The 19,199-nt window shown below is 38.4% G+C and overlaps 1 long non-coding RNA gene across 2 annotated transcripts in view; it reads left to right on the forward strand.

Moving 5' to 3' along the window:
- The first annotated feature begins 589 nt into the window (after positions 1-589).
- The window catches only part of LOC111091083, a 116,457-nt gene continuing 97,847 nt past the window's right edge, over positions 590-19,199 (forward strand). For both annotated transcript variants that reach the window (XR_005373845.1, XR_005373844.1), the window contains exon 1: positions 590-698. This is a non-coding gene — a long non-coding RNA (uncharacterized LOC111091083). The remainder of the gene's footprint in view (positions 699-19,199) is intronic.

Consider the following 19,199-nt stretch of genomic DNA (forward strand, 5'->3'; position numbering starts at 1 on the left):
TATTTTTAGATTTTTACTCAACATCTTCATTCGTTATACAGACAAACATTGTCTAAATATCTCACTTACGTATATTAGGACATTTTAATGTCAGCTTCTAAAGACTGCTATCCCATTAAACCCCTTCTTTTTATCTGAAATCATACACACACACACACACACACAGAATCTAATTACCGTTTCTGGCTTAGTGAGCCATACTCAGGTACAAAAGACACAACTACAGAGGTGAAACTCCAGTGGGAATGACTAAGTCTGTCAATATCCAAAACCAAATATTCACTGAGTACGTACTATATGTTAGGTACTGGCTCAGATTTCAGGAAACAAAGCAAAGTCTCTGCTTCCAGAAAGTTTGTATTCATAGATGAGGAGGTAGAAAATGGGAAAATAATATAAAATGAAATATTTTTAAAAACGTACCTTATGGTAATGTTTAAGTGCTACAAATAAAACAAAATAATGTAAAAGAGAGAAAGTAGTTAGCGATTGTGTGTGGGGGTGGGGGGTTGGTGGGGAGGGTTCAGTGGTTCTTATTTAGCCATGGTGATCTGAGAAGATTCTCTAAGGAGGCGACATTCAAGTTGGTCCTTGAATATGGAGAAGTAGCAGTCATATGCTGGAGAATAAATACTCTAAGCTGCTGTGGCTGAGGAGTAAGAGACATGGGAGACAGTACAGAGGGATGGACCTGAGAGGTAGGCAAGTGTCAGATCATGTAGTGTCTGGTAGGTCCTGGTTAAAAAAAAAAAAAAAAAAAAAAATTAAATCACTCTGATTAAAATGAGGTGGAAAGACTATGGTTAGGAAAACTGTTACCCAAGGCCAGATAAGAGACAATATTTTTGACTCTAGTAGTAGCAGTAGAGTTCAGATTAAAAATAGATACTGTTGGTAGAGCAACAGGTTATATTGGTGAGTTAGATGTGGAAAGATAAGTGACAAATTAAAGTTAAGATCTTGACCCTAGAGCTAGATCCATAACATTACCATTTACTTAAATGTTGAAGACTTGGTAAGCTGAGGATTCTGGGGTTTGTGTTGGGGTGAGGGGATGGGGAACCAAAGGCTCTTTGTTGGCTATGTTAAGTTTTTGGTGACTACTGGACTTCCAACTGATGATGTCAAGTATTCAGTTGCCTATGAGTCTGGTGTTCATCAAAGAAGTCAGAATTAGTAATACTCGTTTGATGATCTGCAAAGCCCTGAGACTAAATTGCTTAGAGGGTAAGTGTAGTAATAGAAGGAGAGAGGTTATGAGGACATCAACAGTTAGACAGTTGGGAAAGACCTTGCAGTTGAAGGAACCACTGCTTGCTCTAAGCCCAGAGAAGAAAACGTTAAAGACAGTGCCAAGAGTTGCCAAGAAACCAGATAAGAGGAAGACAAAAACTAAGCAATGGTTTTAACAGGATGTGGGTCATGAGACCTCAACAAATCGAGCCACATTGCTGGATGCTTGATTTGGATTGAGTAAGAGAACAGGAGGTAAAGAAGTAGAAACAGCAGGTATATAGAGAACCTTGCTAGGAGTCTTGCTATGGAGGGAAGCAAAGAAATGTGGTAATGGTTTGGGGTAAAGGTAGTTTTTGTATGTTTAGGTGATATTAGACTCATGGTGGTGGGAATGATACAGAAAGTAAGGAGAAAGAAATGATACTAAAGGAAAAAAAAAAAAAAAGGAATCCTGGCAAGGTAAAGACCAAGAGAAGTTATGAGGCAAAGGAATCCAGAGCTTCAATGGAGGTTTATTGTAGGTAAGAAGAGAGTCAACTCATCTGCTTTCACGGTAGGAAAGACAGAGCCGAAGAGTACTAGGATGAAAATTGGCTGACTTGGTGGCAGTTCAATAGCAAATTGTAATGGTGTGCTCTCTCAAATACAGCAATTCTTTTGTAAATAATTGCTAGCTGTAGATGTTCTTTATTAAAGGTCCAATAAAGCAGCTTTAGAGGAGAATAGAAAAATAGTAAAGAGAATAATCTCTATTTTCTCTCATATATATGTATATAATTATATAATATGTAAAGATATAAAATATACATATATAATTTAAATTTTCTCACTTAAACCACCTTTATCGAATACATTGATGAGGAAAAATTCAAAATAGAAAGTAAAGCAAGAATTCATGTGTTTAAAAAATACATGAAAATGATACCAAATAATGTTGATCTTAACAAGAACTTCCTTTGTTGTCAGCAGACACATTTTCAAGGCTTTCACATTTTAATTTTTTTAAAAAAATAGGGCAACTGTCAATTTGAATTACTCCATCCTGCTTTGCATAATAATTTACATATTTATCCACCAAGCATGCTCTGATAAAGGACAATATCCCATGAGAGATGAAAAGGCTTGATTCTTGAATCACACTTTTTGCATTCTTGAATAGCAAACCCTCTTTTTCAGCAGCAAAATTGTGGTATTGAGAAAAGACAATGGGCTAGGTCAGTGGTTTGTAGTTAATTTTTTACTGTGAAATTCTATTATACAAAATTGCTTGAAGCAATTCTTGTCAACACTGCCCCAGTTAAAACAGTTTTTGTTTTTTAACCATGAAAAATAATTCTTCCTAAAACAGGATGATCACAAGAAAGCATTTATCAGATTCCAACAAGAAAAGCCAAACCAATGTTGAAAGAGAGAAAAAATTATTTGTTCACTGTTTTCATTCACTGGTAATTTATAAGTATTTACTGAAACCCTTCACTTTACAAATAAAGACTTTGGTCTATAGACTTCAGTCCTACACTATGAGTTGCTCGGGGCTTTGACTGCTCATCCTGAGGTTTTATCTTTACGTCTAAAGTCGTTGAGGTGTGGCCCAAAGCCTCCTACCTCTCTTGCTTTTCCGCCTTTCGGTGAGTGAGGCATATCCTGACACGGGGATATGATGCTCTATGATGCACTCCCCGGTACGTGGGCCCTTGTGTCGCTTTATCAACTTCTCCAAGCATAGCACATCCTAAAAGGCCACACGGAACCCTGAGAAGATGATCGCACGTTCGCCGGAGATCTTTGACATCCAAAACTGGAACATGGCATCAAGAGTTGGAAACACTTGAAGGGCTCCCATGACATTAAGTGAAAGGCTCCTGCTCACGTTGGCACTGATGGTTGAATGCCAACTGCAATTGCCCCAGTGGAGCTCCCACTGAGAACTGCCCCGTTGACATCAGCTTCCACTGCTCATCTTTCTTTCCTCCATAACTGGTTCTCACTCTACCACAAGATAACCCGTCAGTTTGCATTCCCACAGGGCTCAGGTGTCCTTTCTGAATCGATCATTGATTGAGTGCTTTCCGAAGAAAGTTCCATAGAGCTGTAAAGTTCGTGGCCAGGTCTCAGGGTCATTGGTGGCAAGCATTTACTTCTTCGGTGTTACTGGGAGCCCTCTAGTCCAGTCCGATTTTTCCTTTTCAAACCCAGCATCTCCGTTTCTCTAGATTTTGTAATATTAGAGTTCAACCATAAGCTTTCTTTTGAGAAAATATCCTGCTTTGGAAAAAAGAAAAGCTGGAAAATCACAAAAGCTATCCATGCTAATGGAAGTGTAGAATTTCCACAATGACATTCTAGAGGCAATGCCTTCACCTTTTGGATCTAAGACAGAGTGGAAGTGAGGGATGGACATTTATGGTCAGTTAGTTTTTATGTGATCTTAAATCACATGGGCAGCCAGCCTGCCCAGCTCAGAGGCAGGAGGGCAAGCGTTGCTGACACAGTAGCAACAAGGAAAGCGTATCCGTTATCTTAGAAAATATCTAACATTTTCTCCTTTCCCATTTCTTTGTATCTCTGTTTGTTTTTTGCAGTCTTTCCTTTAATACAGTGTTCTGGGTACAAATGGGAATTCGTATTTTCCTTAAAACAAAACAAAAAGCACATGAAATGTGGTTAAATAAATAAATAAATGTTCACCTAGTGGGTCCCAATAGAAACTATACGCGGTGCTTCAATCAGTGAACAGCCACAGCATTAATCAGAAAAGAAACCCATAATGGTCAGGGCTCTTTTTTTCTTTCTTATTATCATGTAGGATGACAAGACGGATGCTGTCCCCTGGCAAAGTGGAGCTCTTGCTCCAGGCCCACCTTTTCTGACCCATCCTAGTAACTAGGCAGTATTGCGATGAAGGAGCTAAAAACCTACAGAGAGCTTTGCTCATTTTCAGGGTACTTTTTTCTCTTTCAGGAATTCCTTTCATATTTAACTAAACCAAATATTTGCCTTATAACATTCTGCTAGTTGGTCAGGGAATTACGTCTCCATTTGGGCAAGAGAGACAAGAGTGTGTTCACACCCAGTTCACTTCCAGGGACAGCTTAGTTGATTTTTCTGTAAATCATCTTAAAGCAACATTCTGGGTGAAAGTTTTGGCTTTTATATAGAGAAAGGAGTTTCTGTCCCCAGTGACCTCACTTCCTGTCAGGATGAGAAGTGTAGAACACGTCCCCAGACTTGGCTAACCACCACGTAGGCGGGAAGAGGGGACCTTGCTGCTGCTGGTGCCGCAGGGGTGCGAAGGTTGGTTTTCTCTGATGTGGCACTGACACAGTGGGGAATGTGTGCAAAACGAAGGAAATTATCCAATGGCTGTAATTATAGTGACTCATTGACACAAATGCTGAGAGGCAGATGTGGCATAAATAATGAGAGAACACAAAGAAGACTCTTTATTATCACATCCAGCCTTCACTCCTCATCACGCAGGAAGCAGCCAAGGCCCCAGAGGCCAATGGTAGGAACGCCTGTTTCTCCCAAGGCTCCTTGATTATTCCCCTGCCGGGAGAGCCGAGTGGTGGATATCAGAACCCTGACCTACTAGAGTAGAGCGAAAAAGCAAACACGAGCCATCCTCTAAGATTACAGACTGTGTGACATCCAATGACAACTGCCATATGGATGAAATAAACAGGGGCATGTTGAGAAAATGTGCCAAAGCCACAGACCAAAGGGAAACCAAATCAAAGAATGACTCCAGGGAAAGTTGGGTTGAGCCATGAAGAGACAGCAACTAAACAGTCAAATCATTTCCCTCAGCGGTGTAGGTGGCAGCCAGCAAGGCTCTCTCAACCTCGGTCATCTCCTCTGTAAAGTGAAACAACTCGTAGCCCTTCCCTTGCAGGAAGAATCTTCTTAATTTTGTCTTCAGAATGTCATTGCTAGTGATCAGAAATAGAATTGAGTTTTGTATCTCGATCTTGTGTTCTGCAATTTTGCTGAACTCATTTATTAGCTCTTAACAGTTTTTGTTTTTGTTTTCTGGAGGGGGTGTAGATTCTTTAGGATTTCATGTCATCTGCAAATAGGAATAAATTTGCTTTTTTTTTTTTCCAATCCAGACACTATGTATGTGCGTACATACGGATGTATGGATGTCTTATTTATTTTCACCGAATTGCCCTGACTAGAACTTTTAGAATGATATTAAGTGGAAGTGCTAGAACTAGATATCCTTGTCTTGTTCCTGATCTGAAGAAGAAAGCATTTAGTGTTTCACAATTTAGTATAATGTCAGCTTTGGGTTTTTCATAGATGGCCTTTATCAGGTCGTGATAGTATTTTTAAGCCCACATTCTAGGAGTCACTCCTGGTGAGACTAGGTCATTGCTCAGTCACGGTTTTGAGGCTACTTGCGCCATTGAAGCTTCTCCCCTGTGTTGGTGGGACTATGTGTGGCTTGGGGGATGCTTTCAAGTTGGCCTCATATCCTCATATCCTGAATGGGTACAGCCTGGTGCCAGGACACAGTGTACAGAGTTATCCGTGATCCTAGGATGGCTGTTCTTGACTGTCTCTTCACCTGGTTCCCTCTGTTTAACCTCTGGATGCTGTGATATTTTGCATTTATCAGATCGACTAACCTTTAAATTTTTCTCCACCAAAATCTCCATTGTTTTAGACAATGACCTGAAGAATGGAGTTCTGGTTTATCCCAAATAAAGTCATTCCCTAAAGGCAGAGCTGTGAAACTCTTTGCCCTTACGGCTTGACTTCTTCTTCTTCTTCTTCTTCTTTTTTTTTTTTTTTTTTTTGGCTTGACTTCTTCTTACACAGAACTCCTGCATCATTCTTCTGGACCTGGGAATGGCGACTGGTTTTTCAAGAGTGACATCCCGCTTTGCTGTTGGGCATGGAAAGGGTGGCAGTCCTCGATTGTACTGGTTTGCCGTAGGCATGGAACTTCCAACCAATGAGGGAGTTGGGACAGGGGCAATCCAGAGCCCAGTATTCTCAGTCTGCCATACATGGGATAGATCTAAAAGTCAGGGCTGGGTAGGGCAAGAGAAACCTGGTTCAGTTGGCTGTGCCTGTCAGGAATAGAGCTCCTGCAATGGGGCTGAAGGGTGGGAGATAAGGGATGAGAAATATCAGCAGTCTGCGCCCCCCGTGGTGACACTATAGCCCTAGACTAGGAAATAGAGGGAGAAGGAGCCTCTGCCTCTTGACCACACTATCTACAGTAGGACCACTGTCCTATTTCTTCCCTATCACAAAACTCAGGGCATGGGGGTTGTTGGAGGGTAATGGAGTGAATTACAGCTCAAATACCATGGATTCTTGTTGTTCTGACTAAGGTTTAGCAGATTTTCTTGAATGAATATTTCTCCATATGCTATATGCCCTTAGGAAAATTTCTTGAGACTTTAAATGATTTCTTTTTTTAACTTTCATCAGTTAAATTGTTATTTTGCTGGGAGAGGGTTCATAGGCAGTCCCGCCCTTGATTGCATTTGGCCATGTTTCCTTGAGTGGGGAAGAAAGGGGAGGGATCTATAGTTCCCTCCCTGTAATCACACATACATATCACTGGAGTGAACATGCAATATCAATGTGTGATATTTGATAACATATTTAGGACTTCTAGGCTAAACCACAGGGAGTTATTAAAGGTCTCAAATAAAGAAAGGTCATTATTTTAATCACTGTGAATGTGGCCGTTCTTGTAATTGCCACAAGAATATGAATGGGATAGTGATAAATTTGGGAACTAGGTAGTATATTAAGAAGCTACCAAAATTGAATCAAATATCATATCAGCCCTCTCCCTGCAGCTTGTCTAGGAGGCACAGCTATTATAAATGTATCCATAAAGACCATATTAGAATAATAACATTTGGATGGTAAAGGGGGGTGAGGAGAAGATATTATGAAGGAAAACTATATAGGTTTGATAATGGGCCAAATGAGGAAAGGGAAGAGAAATAAACAATCAAAGGTTACATTTAGTTCCTAAGGCAACCAGCCTGGTTGCCACTTAAACAGTGAGAAATAGATTCTTGAGACAAAGGCTCTGGTTTGCAGGAAAGCTAGTGTATGCGGGTATTAGCTTTTGTGAGGATAAAGTGCCATTGCTTCATAAGGAAGGTCTAGATCCATCCGGTCAGTGCCCATTCACACGCAGACTTGGGGAGAGCCATTATCGATAATGAAGCTGTGAGTGTGGATTGGATTCCTGAAGTAGAACATACAGGCCGAAATGGGTCAGGAACTTCCTGGAAGGCCTGCACATAAAGAAACAGTGGAAAGGAAGCAGTGAAGGAAACACAAAGGCGTGGTCAGCAGGAAGGAATAAAGACAACAGGACTGTCTCCACAACCCTCCAACTCAATTAACTGTATGTTAATACACTCTTTAGCTTATCAATGCTTCTATAATCCTTTTAGAACTCTTGCCCAAAGTCAATTTGGTACCGGATGGAGCCAATGGCTTCATCATTGAATTATTTCACATGAAAATATTTTATTGCTTCTATAAGGTCCTGCTGGCGATCTGCTGCTATGCCTCTAAATATGAAATGCAACACAGCATTGATGCGCAGGGAAACTCCCAGTACGCCTCCCTCTTGTACATTCTATATGTGTGCTCCTGGGAGTGTATTGAAAGCGGGCTGCCTACACTTTTGCCTAAAGTTCAATGAATTTGGGTTTAAACGAAAGGATCCACGGAGCTTAATTATCAGGAGATTTGCCTAAATGAGTTGTTTTACTTTGGCACCCAAGATGTACTTTCAACTCTACTTTCTTTTTTTTGGGGGGGGGAGTAAGATTTTATTCATTTATTTGAGATAGAAAGAGCAGGAGCAGAGGAAGAGGAAGAAGCAGACTCTGAGCAGGAGGCTGAGCAGGAAGCCCAAACTGGGGCTCATTCCAGGACCCTGAGATCATGACCTGAGCTGAAGGCAAGCACTTAATCGACTGAGCCACCCAGGTGCCCCTCAACTTTCCTTTCTATTGCTTCATGTTTTGGCTGCCCATTTTTATCTCTTACCTTCCTTCATCTGCTGATGTTTGGGTCCTACACGTCTAACCAGTTCAGCAGGGGTTACCCTAAAGGTGAAAGAATTATCACATTTCATAACTGGAAATGACAATACCAGTTTGGTATTGGAGATTTGGTAAGCACTTAATATTATACCAGATGCTATACTAGGGGTTTTAATTTATTAAGTCTTAGGGTGTTCACATATACTCTGGGGTAGGTGCAGTTATTTTCCCGATAACAGAACTGAAACAAAAGGACATAAAGGGACTTGTTCAGGCTTCCATAGCCAGTACATGTGGCCTCAGAGAGACACAGAGAGAGAGAGAGAGAGACAGAGACACAAGCAGAGGGAGAAGCAGGCCCCATGCCTGGGATGCCAAAGGCAACTGCCCAGCTGCTGAGCCACCCGGGTGCCCCACTGCATCTGTATTTTAAAAATCAAAGAATATATCCCATCTTCCTCAGATCTTGAGTTGTTGTAGATTAAAGTACAAACCACATACTATTCCACCGAAAAGTTACTTCCAGCAACTTATAGATGGTTGAAACCTACAGGTTCAACAAATACGAACCTGATAGACAATACAACCTGAGAACTATACCAGAAAGGATAGGTTACAGATGGATTTTAAGAAGGGTGTCATCTTAAAAGCAGGCTGATCTCTAATTAATGCCATTCTCTCTCTCTCTCTCTCTCTCTCTCTCTCTCATAAAACAGTTTTCACTCTTTATATTCCCTTTGGTTTTCTCTGAAATCTTTCACTGCTTGTTGAATCCCAATAGAACTAGTCTCCAAGCCTCAACTGCTCAGCCAGTCCAACACTTAAATAAATATTTTTGGGTTCAAAAGGCAAAGCTGATGGATATAAGGGATACGAGTATATTACTCAGAGTATTATTCCATAAAGAATGATGGACAAGATGCCATTCAAATATCTCATCCCATTGACATTTCAGACAGCAGTTCTACAAGCACAGATGGGGCCAAAGGCCTCAGGACTTTTCATAATAAAGGAACATACACGCTCCAAAGTTCAAGTTTGATAGATATCCTAATTTAAATTAAACATTGGGCTCAAGCTCCAGTTAAAGATCCAGCTGGTAATTGTAAGACTGGAAGTGGTATTAGAAAAACTTGTTAGGTTTTTAAATGGCATTACAGCTGCCAGTTGAAAAGAAACAGTCATGCCCATTCACATGTTTAATCCAGGAAAGCATATATTGGAATAAGTGTTAATTGTTAGTGAGGGGAAAAAAAATATGTCTACAGCATTTACAATTAGCACTAAAGTCTGGTTCTTTGGCCCAAGTGAGTCAGTTGCTATAATAAACCTTTATGTATTTTTTTTGGTGGTGGAGACGTGGCCAAAATGCTGTTTTACCTCTTGTGTGCTCTTTGGCTTTGTGAACAAGAAATGTACCAAGATCAACCTTGAATGTGTTTAAACTCAATCCTTCAACTCAGAGCAAACAAGTTACAAGCAGCAAACCTGGTAAAATAAAATATTCTTTATGGGAAAATGGATTTAAATACAGTAACCCATTCCATGGGAGGATGGAGATCCTTCCTAGACTGTGCCCTGGAAATTACACAGCAGGTTAAATGTGAGGACAGTGTACTTGTCTATGGGTTAGGCTGGGGCGATGCATATTTGTCTCTCTTCATCTTGTTCATTACTCTAAGATCACCTAGATGTGGAGGAGTAATGGAGAGAACATTGGACTCATTTTTAAGCCAGTTTCCATACTGGGAGCAGGGTGCTTCTAGGTGGCCCTAAATTCCAAGGCCACGATACAAACTTTATATTTTCCCAATCTTTTCTCTCACTGTAGCAATATAGCCCAATATAGTAAGTAAAACAAGTATAATTCATTTTAATCTATAAGAAGGCCCTTCAAGAACCTCTCCCTGGAAATCTCAGGAAGAATTAAATCCATTCATGGGAGTCGAGTATTTCATTAGGTTGCAAAAATAACATTTACCAGTGTGCTCCTAGAAAGAGTCTATGAACATTTAGCACTCTAAGTAAAAGTAGGATATTAAAGTTTTGCCTTCTGGGAACTACCTACACTCATAGCAATTTTCTAAATATTTCCATCCAAAGGAATCTGCCTTTAATTTTTGAGTTGGGGGGAAAAAAAACAACACAACAAAAACAGAACACTGAGGCCAGGAAGTCAATCACAGCTGGATACATTGTGCACAGACACCTTATACAAGTTACTGCAGAGCTGAAGGAGAAAAAGCTAAACTGATGGAGAAGCCAGTATCATCACTTAATGGAACATGGAAAGGCAGGACTGGACACTCTAAAGGTACATCATAACTATTAGCTAATTGATTCATTAGCTGAATAAATTCTTAGAGAGTTAGGGAATTTGAAAATGATGCTTAAATTCTCCTTTAGAAACTCTATTTTGCTTGTCTGGACACAATTTATATTAAAAATAGTGAACATAGGGACACCTGGGTGGCTCAGCGGTTGAGCATCTGCCTTTGGCTCAAGGCGTGACCTCAGGGTCCTGGGATCGAGTCCCACATCGGGCTCCCTGCGGGGATCCTGCTTCTCCCTCTGCCTGTGTCTCTACCTCTCTATGTGTTTCTCATGAATAAATAAATAAAATCTTTAAAAAAAATAGTGAACATAATTCTGAAATATCATAGGATACTCCAAACCAAATAGATCAACTTAAGAAAAATACATTTATATCTTCCCTAATCTTTTGTGCTTCCTGTCTTCAGTTCATTTTTTACCATCTGCGTTATTGCGTTTCCAGCTTATATATAAGGACTAAGAAATAATCTTGTTTCAAACATAGGCACACAGTTTTCCTATGGGAAACACTGAAGGTGGCATTGAGATTGGAGGGTATGATTAGGAATAGCTCAAGTATAAAAATATAGCCTGCCTGTTGTCAGTGCTCACCATCCTGTAGGAATTAATTAAATCACAGTCATAATAATAAATGAATTAGCACTATTTTGCTGCCATGAGAACTCTAGACCTCTGTAAAGTTCCATATATATATACATATATATATATATATATATATATATATATATATTGGTGTCTTTAGGGAATCTTGTGAATGCTCACAAATAGGAATACTTGCCAAAGTGCAGTCCATACTCTATTTCTTAATACCCTCAAAAAAAAAAAAATTCTAAAACTGAATATCAGTGCTTTGTGATGATGTATTATGGCTTTTGCCCCCTATTCTGTGTCATATTCTATTGAATACTCATATCAGTGCTACCTGCATTCCACTATATTATAGTATTTGGTGAAACAGCTCCCTCAGCTTTGAGTTGTTTGGTTTTCCTATGTTTATTCCTGGGACTCACACATGCAACCATTGTACTAGACTATATGCAGATTGCAGAGGAGCCATCACTCTGTGCTCAGAATCCCCAAAATGACTTTTTAGCTCACTCAGTGTCTCAGTGCCTAACTCCGTCTTCCCTCAATATCCTGATATTCTCTGGGAAAATCCTACAGCTCCTCAGCTCACAGCTTCTGTTTGGTCCACGCTGGCAGTTAAGCAGACATGCAAAGACCTGGCCCAAATCAGCCTCAACTCAAATAGGAGCTTCTGACAAATTAACCATGGAACTGTCATTGTGTATAAAAAGCTTGTTACCAAATATTCACTGAGTTTTTAAAGAGGAAGACACTAATATGTTATAAAACATTTGCTTCTCCTTCAGAGTCAATGGTGATTAAGCTGGTAACTTTCTGAGTTTGCATCTTGCAGAGAGGTCTAGTTGATGAGCCCTGGAGGAGAAATTACTACAGGAAACCATGAATAATGTTGCCTCTTGCTAAAGCATCATAATGCTTGGCACAATTAGCTAAAGACCACATTTAATAGAATATTGTCTACCTTCATCTGGGTAACATTTACCAGTCGTTCCTTCGGGAGAAGAAGAAATAACAGTTGGCATTCTGGTCTGCTGAGACGCATGAAGCAGGCACATATTGAAGGTCAACTCTACAGTCTGTCAAGTTGTAGGAAGCTGGTGAGGAGGGGTGTTTGTTCTATTTGCCTCTCCTATCAAAGAAAGTATCTCATCATGTCCCTTTTAGCAAAGGGGAAAAAAAAAAAAAAAAACTTGGAAAGCATCAGTGTTCTTTGGATCACTTGACAGTGCATGAATTATCAACATATATGAAATTATTCATTTATGCAAAACTATAATTTGTATAGCCTCTTATTCAGCATGAATACTACTCATGTGTGCCAAACATAGACAGTCGTAACTTCATTATAATAAGTATTCGAGGCAGGGATGTCTAACCTCTAATTTCTTTCCCTGTCATACACACACGCACACATAAATTGGGAGAGAAAAATCCACATTTCCTCATTAAAGATACTTTTGTTAAGAGTACTAACCAAAATGTGGAAAATACACAATGTTCATTGCACAAGATATTGGTAATGGTGTGGGCAGAGTGGAGACTCCAAAGCAACATCTGAAGGCTATGTGATCCCTTGAAAATGTCAGGAATTTCACATTCCTAAAAGAGTGTTACAACATAACAACAGAGCAAGGAAAGAAATAGATACTTTTAAATTTCACTTAAATTCATTTGCATTTTAGGCAATATAGGAATATATCTATTAATACCATCTATTTTAATACTGATATCGAAACAGCTTACTATTTCAATAGTTTCATAGGAAAAAAATAAAATAACTGTATAAATTCAATCTCTAAAAGAGAACCAACTTCCTGATTTTTCTGGATTATTCTGGTATCAGTTGAAGAATGAGGAAAAGCAGGAAAAAAGAAAGAAACAAGAAGAAAAAAACTCTACAATAAAACCCGAAGAACTAATTAATGGCATACTTTTTAAAAAATCAATTCTTATGTGTCTAAAATTAATATTTATTTTTGTGTTTTATCCAGAGACTGTGGAATGGGAGACCACAGGTGATAGTTCTAGTAGCCAACACTGCTTATTCTTTCTCACAGAGGAAATGTCATTTTTGGAGTGGTGGAGGTGGTTGTGAGGGAGCTTTCCAACTGTCTTTCTGGACAGACACAAAGGAAAGGGTAAAAGCAGCCAAAGCTATTCAATTGCAAAGACTCATTAGTGTCTGAATGTGGAGCTCCAGCCACACAACCCTTTGTGGAGTGGGTAAATGCCAGAATGCGCTCTACTTCACTCCCCCCCCATTCAATCTTTACTCCAACTCTGAAGTGAGAAAGCATTTATTGATTTGATAGTTTTCAGCAAAAGAGAGACATTGGATTCCCAAGCAAGCTGAGCAAGAGTCTTAATCCCATTCTATTCTTCAGGAAGAAGGAAATCTTTTGGAGACAGTCTGCCTTTTGTACATCTCTAGTGTCTGTGGAGTCCTCAGTAGATCCTTGAGGAGCTAACTGTTAGTTCTGGGCATTCCTAATAGAACTGGCTTGGTGGAGTTGTTATTCAGAAGACTATTGACAAGTTATTTGGCTTAGGTTTTATCCTCATCGTCATCCTCATCATCATTGTAATTTACACAGAGGTGGGAAGTGGGAAATAAAAACTCAGAAATACAGCATGAAACTTCTTCACCTCATCATATATAACTCCAATATTGAGGTATTTAGGTTTACATCAACCAATTGCTAAGCATATTGAAATGACATCTAATTATTTAAAAAAAGATAGCAAATATTATTTGGAAATGAGAAACTGTAATTCAAGTTTGATTTACTTTCTAAAGAGCTAGCTATGAATATGATTTTTAAAAATTATTCCTAGAGCCTCCTGGTTTCAGTTCTGAAATGTAAAGGGCATGGAAATGGTCACTCCCACCTTTACAGCAAGAAAAAATTGGACAAATTAAGAATCAATAATTTTTCTTGGACCTATCAGAAAACTGAGGTTTCAGGTTGAATCAATACCCTGAAATCGGGAGAAATAGGCACATGGAGAGACTAATAGCTGAGATGAGCTGACCAGGAACAAAAAAAGCTAGACTTTATGAACTCTTAAGACACTCAAATGGTAATTTTGATGAATTACTGAAGGCTGAGTATGGACTACTGTGAGAGTAAGAAGCTTTTTGGGGCTGTCCTTTGAGGGGGCCCTATACTTTCAAGGATTTTAACTTCTAGAACCATAGTAGGTTCTCATGGTAAAGAGTTAAGATCCCATGGCTCTGACAAGCAGAGAGGAAGAGTAATTATTGTGAAATACAACCAGAGCTTTCTCCACAACAAAGGCTTACTCTTCAGGGAAAAGACTTTTTCAGAGCCCCAACCCACATGGGAAGCATACTCTTCCAACTCCATTCCATACCAGCCATCTTGTCTCACCAAAGAAGGAATAGAATATAGTCAAGAAATAGTGGGATATAGTCATGAACCCTTTCTTTCAAGGAAATAGATTGTGAATGCTGTAGCTAAGGAAGTAGGAAACTAAATACAGGTGATAGGGTTATACAACAACTGTGAAGGTCAGAGGCCAGAGACACAGGTCCACTAAAAAGGCTGACATTTAATTGAAAACTAATAGAACATTCTCCCTTCCCATACCTTACCACCACCATCAACAAGACTTCAGTGTAATTACTCTGGGTTATAGTTGAAAGAGATGTAAAACAGACTTTTTTTGAAGGGAAATACTTGGGGAAGGCCACACTTAATGGAAACTGATACAAGGATCCTAGAGGAGGGCAGACCGGGTGGCTCAGTGGTTTAGTGCTGCCTTTGGCCCAGGATGTGATCCTGGAGTCCCAGGATCGAGTCCCGCATCAGGCTCCCTGCATGGAGCCTGCTTCTCTCTCTGCCTGTGTCTCTGCCTCTCTCTCTCTGTGTCTCTCATGAATAAATAAATAAAATCTTAACAAAAAATAGAATCCTAGAGGAATTTGAAGCCTCTGCCACCTACAGCTACAGCCAACATCAGATCCATTCCAGCTCCTAGCCAGATTAACACAAAATCTCACTGAGCCCAAGTAGCTCAGTCAATTAAGCATCTGACTTTGGCTCAAGTCATAATCTCAGGGTCCTGGGATTGAGCCACATGACTGGCTCTCTGCTCAGTGGGGAGCCTCCTTGTCTCTTTGACCCTCCCCCTGCCACTCATCCACACATTCTGTCTCTCAAATAAATAATTAAAATCTTTTAAAAAAAGAATAAAGGCCTATTTAATAATTTCCTCCTACCTGGAATAACATGTTTAATTTTCAACAAATGATGACAAAGTATGCCAAAAAGCAAGATAAAACATTCTGAAGAAGGCAAAGTAACCATTAGAACCAGACTGATATATAAAACAAGGATTTTAATTGTTAGACAAGGAATTTAAAATAACTATGATTAATATGTTAAAGGCTCTGGAAAAAGTAGACAACATGTAAAGAGTTAGGTAATATAAACAGAGGAATGGAAGCTCAAAGAAAGTACCAAAAGAGGGATGCCTGGGTGGCTCAGCAGTTAAGCATCAGCCTTTGGCCCAGGGCGTGATCCCAGGGTCCTTGGATTGAGTCCCACATCAGGCTCCCTACATAGAGCCTGCTTCTCCCTCCACCTGTGTCTCTGCCTCTCTCTCTGTGTGTCTCTCATGAATAAATAAGTAAAAAAATCTTTAAAAAAAAAAAGAGAAAGAAAGTACCAAAAGAACATACTGGAAATAAAAAACCCTGTAACAAAAATGGAAAATGCTTCTAATAGGATTATCACTAGACTTAACATGGCTGACGAAAGAATCAGTAAGCTTGAAGATAGGTCAAAAGGAACTTTTCAAACTAGAATAAAAAAAAAAAAGGAATATGAAAAAATCAAAACATTCAAGCATTCATTTTGAGTAGAAAATCACAAAAGGGGTAAAATATGCATAATCAGAATACCAGAAGGATAAGAAATAATGGTGCAAAAGAAGTATTTGAATTATTAATGGAGAAGGATTTTCCATAATTAACAGCAGATACTAAACCACAGATTCACACATCCAGGAATCTTAGAAACAAGCATGATAAAGCCATATGTTAGCATATCTTATATAGACTGTAAAAATTTAAATACAAAGAAAAGAGTGGCTATGACTCAGTTAGGATTGAATAAAGATATACCATACTAACAATAATTAAAAGAAATATGAAGTAATTAAAAGAAATCTGAAATAGTAGTCTACTATTTTCATACAAAGCTAACTTCAGAACAAGAGCATCTTCAGGGATAACAAGGGACATTACATAATGATAATATCCAAGAAGACATAGAAACATGTAGGCACCTAACAAAAGAGTGTCAAAATACATGAGGCAGAAATTTATAGAACTAAGCGGAGAAATAGACAAATTCGCTATTTTAAATAGAACCTTAAACCCCCCTCTGTCAGTAATTGATACATCAAGCAGGCAAAAAATCCATAACTTTATAGTTGTCTAAACAGCCAACTCGACGTAATTGGCATTTATGGAATACTTAATCCAGTAGAAGCAGAATACATATTTCCCTCAAGTCCACTTGGAATGTCTGCCAATCCTGTGTTCTGAGCCATTGAACACACCTTGATATATTTAAAAGAATAGAAAGCATTAAAAAATGGTATTAAAAAGAAGTCAATAAGACAGATGGAGAATTCTAAAATATTTGGAAATTAAGCAATATACTTTTAAATAGCAGATGGCTCAAAGGAGAAATCTCAAGATAAATTCTAAAATACTTTCACTTAAATGAAAATAAAGATACAAGTTATTAAAATTTGTAGAGTACAGGACAGACAATGCTTAGGGGATACTTTATAGCTTTAAACATATCAAATAACCTAGATGAAGTGGACCAATTCCTTGGTCAAAACTCATACAAGAGGAAATAGACAACCTGAATAAACTCGGAAAAGGCAAAATATAGAGATTGTTAACAGATTATCTGTTGCATTTATCAAAAGTCATAGATTTTTACAGCACATCAAGTGAGTCTTAATGTTTGTCAATAAAAAAATAATTTAGATGAAAGGTGAGAAATGAATCTACATTACCAACAGTTCTGAATTGTTTTCACTGGCAGGGGTTGAAGAAAAATATGTTAACCTAAGTAGGTTTAGAAATGGAGTAGGCTCTACTAGAATAAAGGCAAAGGATGTAAGTGTTATAACTAATAAAGTTGTTTCCCGTAGAAGTACAAGTTAACAATTCTAAAACCACTATACTTGTAAAATGAAATTGAACAATTCAGTAGTTGGAGAGTGGATGGCAGGAGCCAGGTTTCTCAGTGCTGAAGAAATTACAATGTTACAGATTAGCAAGGGGAGGAATTTAGAATGATCCATGTGGTGGTATTGGTTAGATTTGGAGATATCAGGATGAGCTCATGCTTAGATTGAGATAGATATATAGTTACAGAAAGAGATATTTATAGATCTGAGTATATACAATATTCTCTTGTACTGTCAGCTGAGATGGCTTACAGGCAGTAACACCCCAGTAGCAGCAAGCATACCCAGCACTTATATCTTGGTTTCTAATACCATTTTCCAATAAAAAGAGTCAGGGCTCCTTTAAAAGATGTCTGATTATAGAACTGTGGCAGAAAATATACAAAATGAGCCTGGAGCATGCTGCTGTGCCAGAAAGTAAGAAAGTGTTCACACACACACACACACACACACACACACTCAGTATGTCAAGAAGACAAAACAGCCAACTGAAGGACCTCGCAAAGGCCAAAACTGGCATAATTTGAGTAAAAAAATAAGATAGTTAAAGGATTATAACCAAAAGGATAGAATAAATGTCTGTGACTTACTACTGATATGAATAAATGACTAAATAGATAAACTTCGAAAAAAGGAAAGACAAATCTCCCATTAAGAAGAATTCCAAATAATTTATGTAGATATTGTCCTCTCATAAAGGTGGAACACAAAGCCCCACTTCCTTCCAAAGACTACAGAAAGGAGGAAGAGGGTAACTTTCAAGTGATGAAATCTAGCAAACACTACCTCAGACAGGAGGAGGTCAAGGAGGATGTTGACCATGATTCATGTTGATAGTATGGATGAGACATTTAACCCCTGTGTGTGGATCCCCAGAATTCATACCTCTGGTCGAATCATGAGAAAAACAGCAGACAAAAATCTAAATAAGGGATGTTTTACAAGTTTTCTTTTCACGACTCCTCGAAACTGTCAAGGTCATTAAAAACAAGGCAAGTCTGAGAGACTCTCAGCCAAGAGGAGCCTCAGGAGACATGAAGACTAAATGTAATGTGGTAGGATCCTGGAACAGAAAAAGGTTAAAACTAAGGAAATCTGAATAAAGTATGAACTTCGGTAGTATCATGTCAGTGTTGGTTCATTAACTGTAACAAAGATACCGTAGTAAGGTAAGATGTTTAACAGTAAAGAAAACTAAGTGTGAGGTACATGGGAACTCTGTACAGATAACCTTTATAATTGTTTTGTAAATCTAAAACTTCCTTAAAGTTTATTTTCAAAAAGTACTATTGAAGCTAAAATTTGTCAGCCTTTAATATGTTTTAAAATAACTTAAGTAGCATCTAGTCATTGAACAAAAATTGTAAAGTGATTATAGGCAAAAAGGAAATAACTAGTAAAATTTCAATCCTCAAAATATCTACTTAATATTTTTGGGTATGACTTTTTAGATCTATATACATATTTTCCCAATACCATACCACATGTATCATTTTGAATCTGCATTTTTATATAAAAATATTTTTTGAATATCAATCCATTATAAAAACAGACATCTTTATTATAATATTTAAATGTGATAAAGTCTTCCACTGTACTTTTGTAATATAATTCATGTAACCGATTCGCCTATTAAAGGACATTTAAACTATAGATTTTTCCTCCAAACTCCTGGTAAGCATATCAATGAATTTTCATAGTTTAAAATCCTGCAAGTAGATTTGCTCAGGTAAACAGTATGTTGTTTCTAAATGCTTTAGTATGTAT

The sequence above is a fragment of the Canis lupus genome, chromosome 19, assembly GCF_011100685.1.
Source record: "Canis lupus familiaris isolate Mischka breed German Shepherd chromosome 19, alternate assembly UU_Cfam_GSD_1.0, whole genome shotgun sequence".
In the NCBI taxonomy this organism is placed as follows: domain Eukaryota; kingdom Metazoa; phylum Chordata; class Mammalia; order Carnivora; family Canidae; genus Canis; species Canis lupus.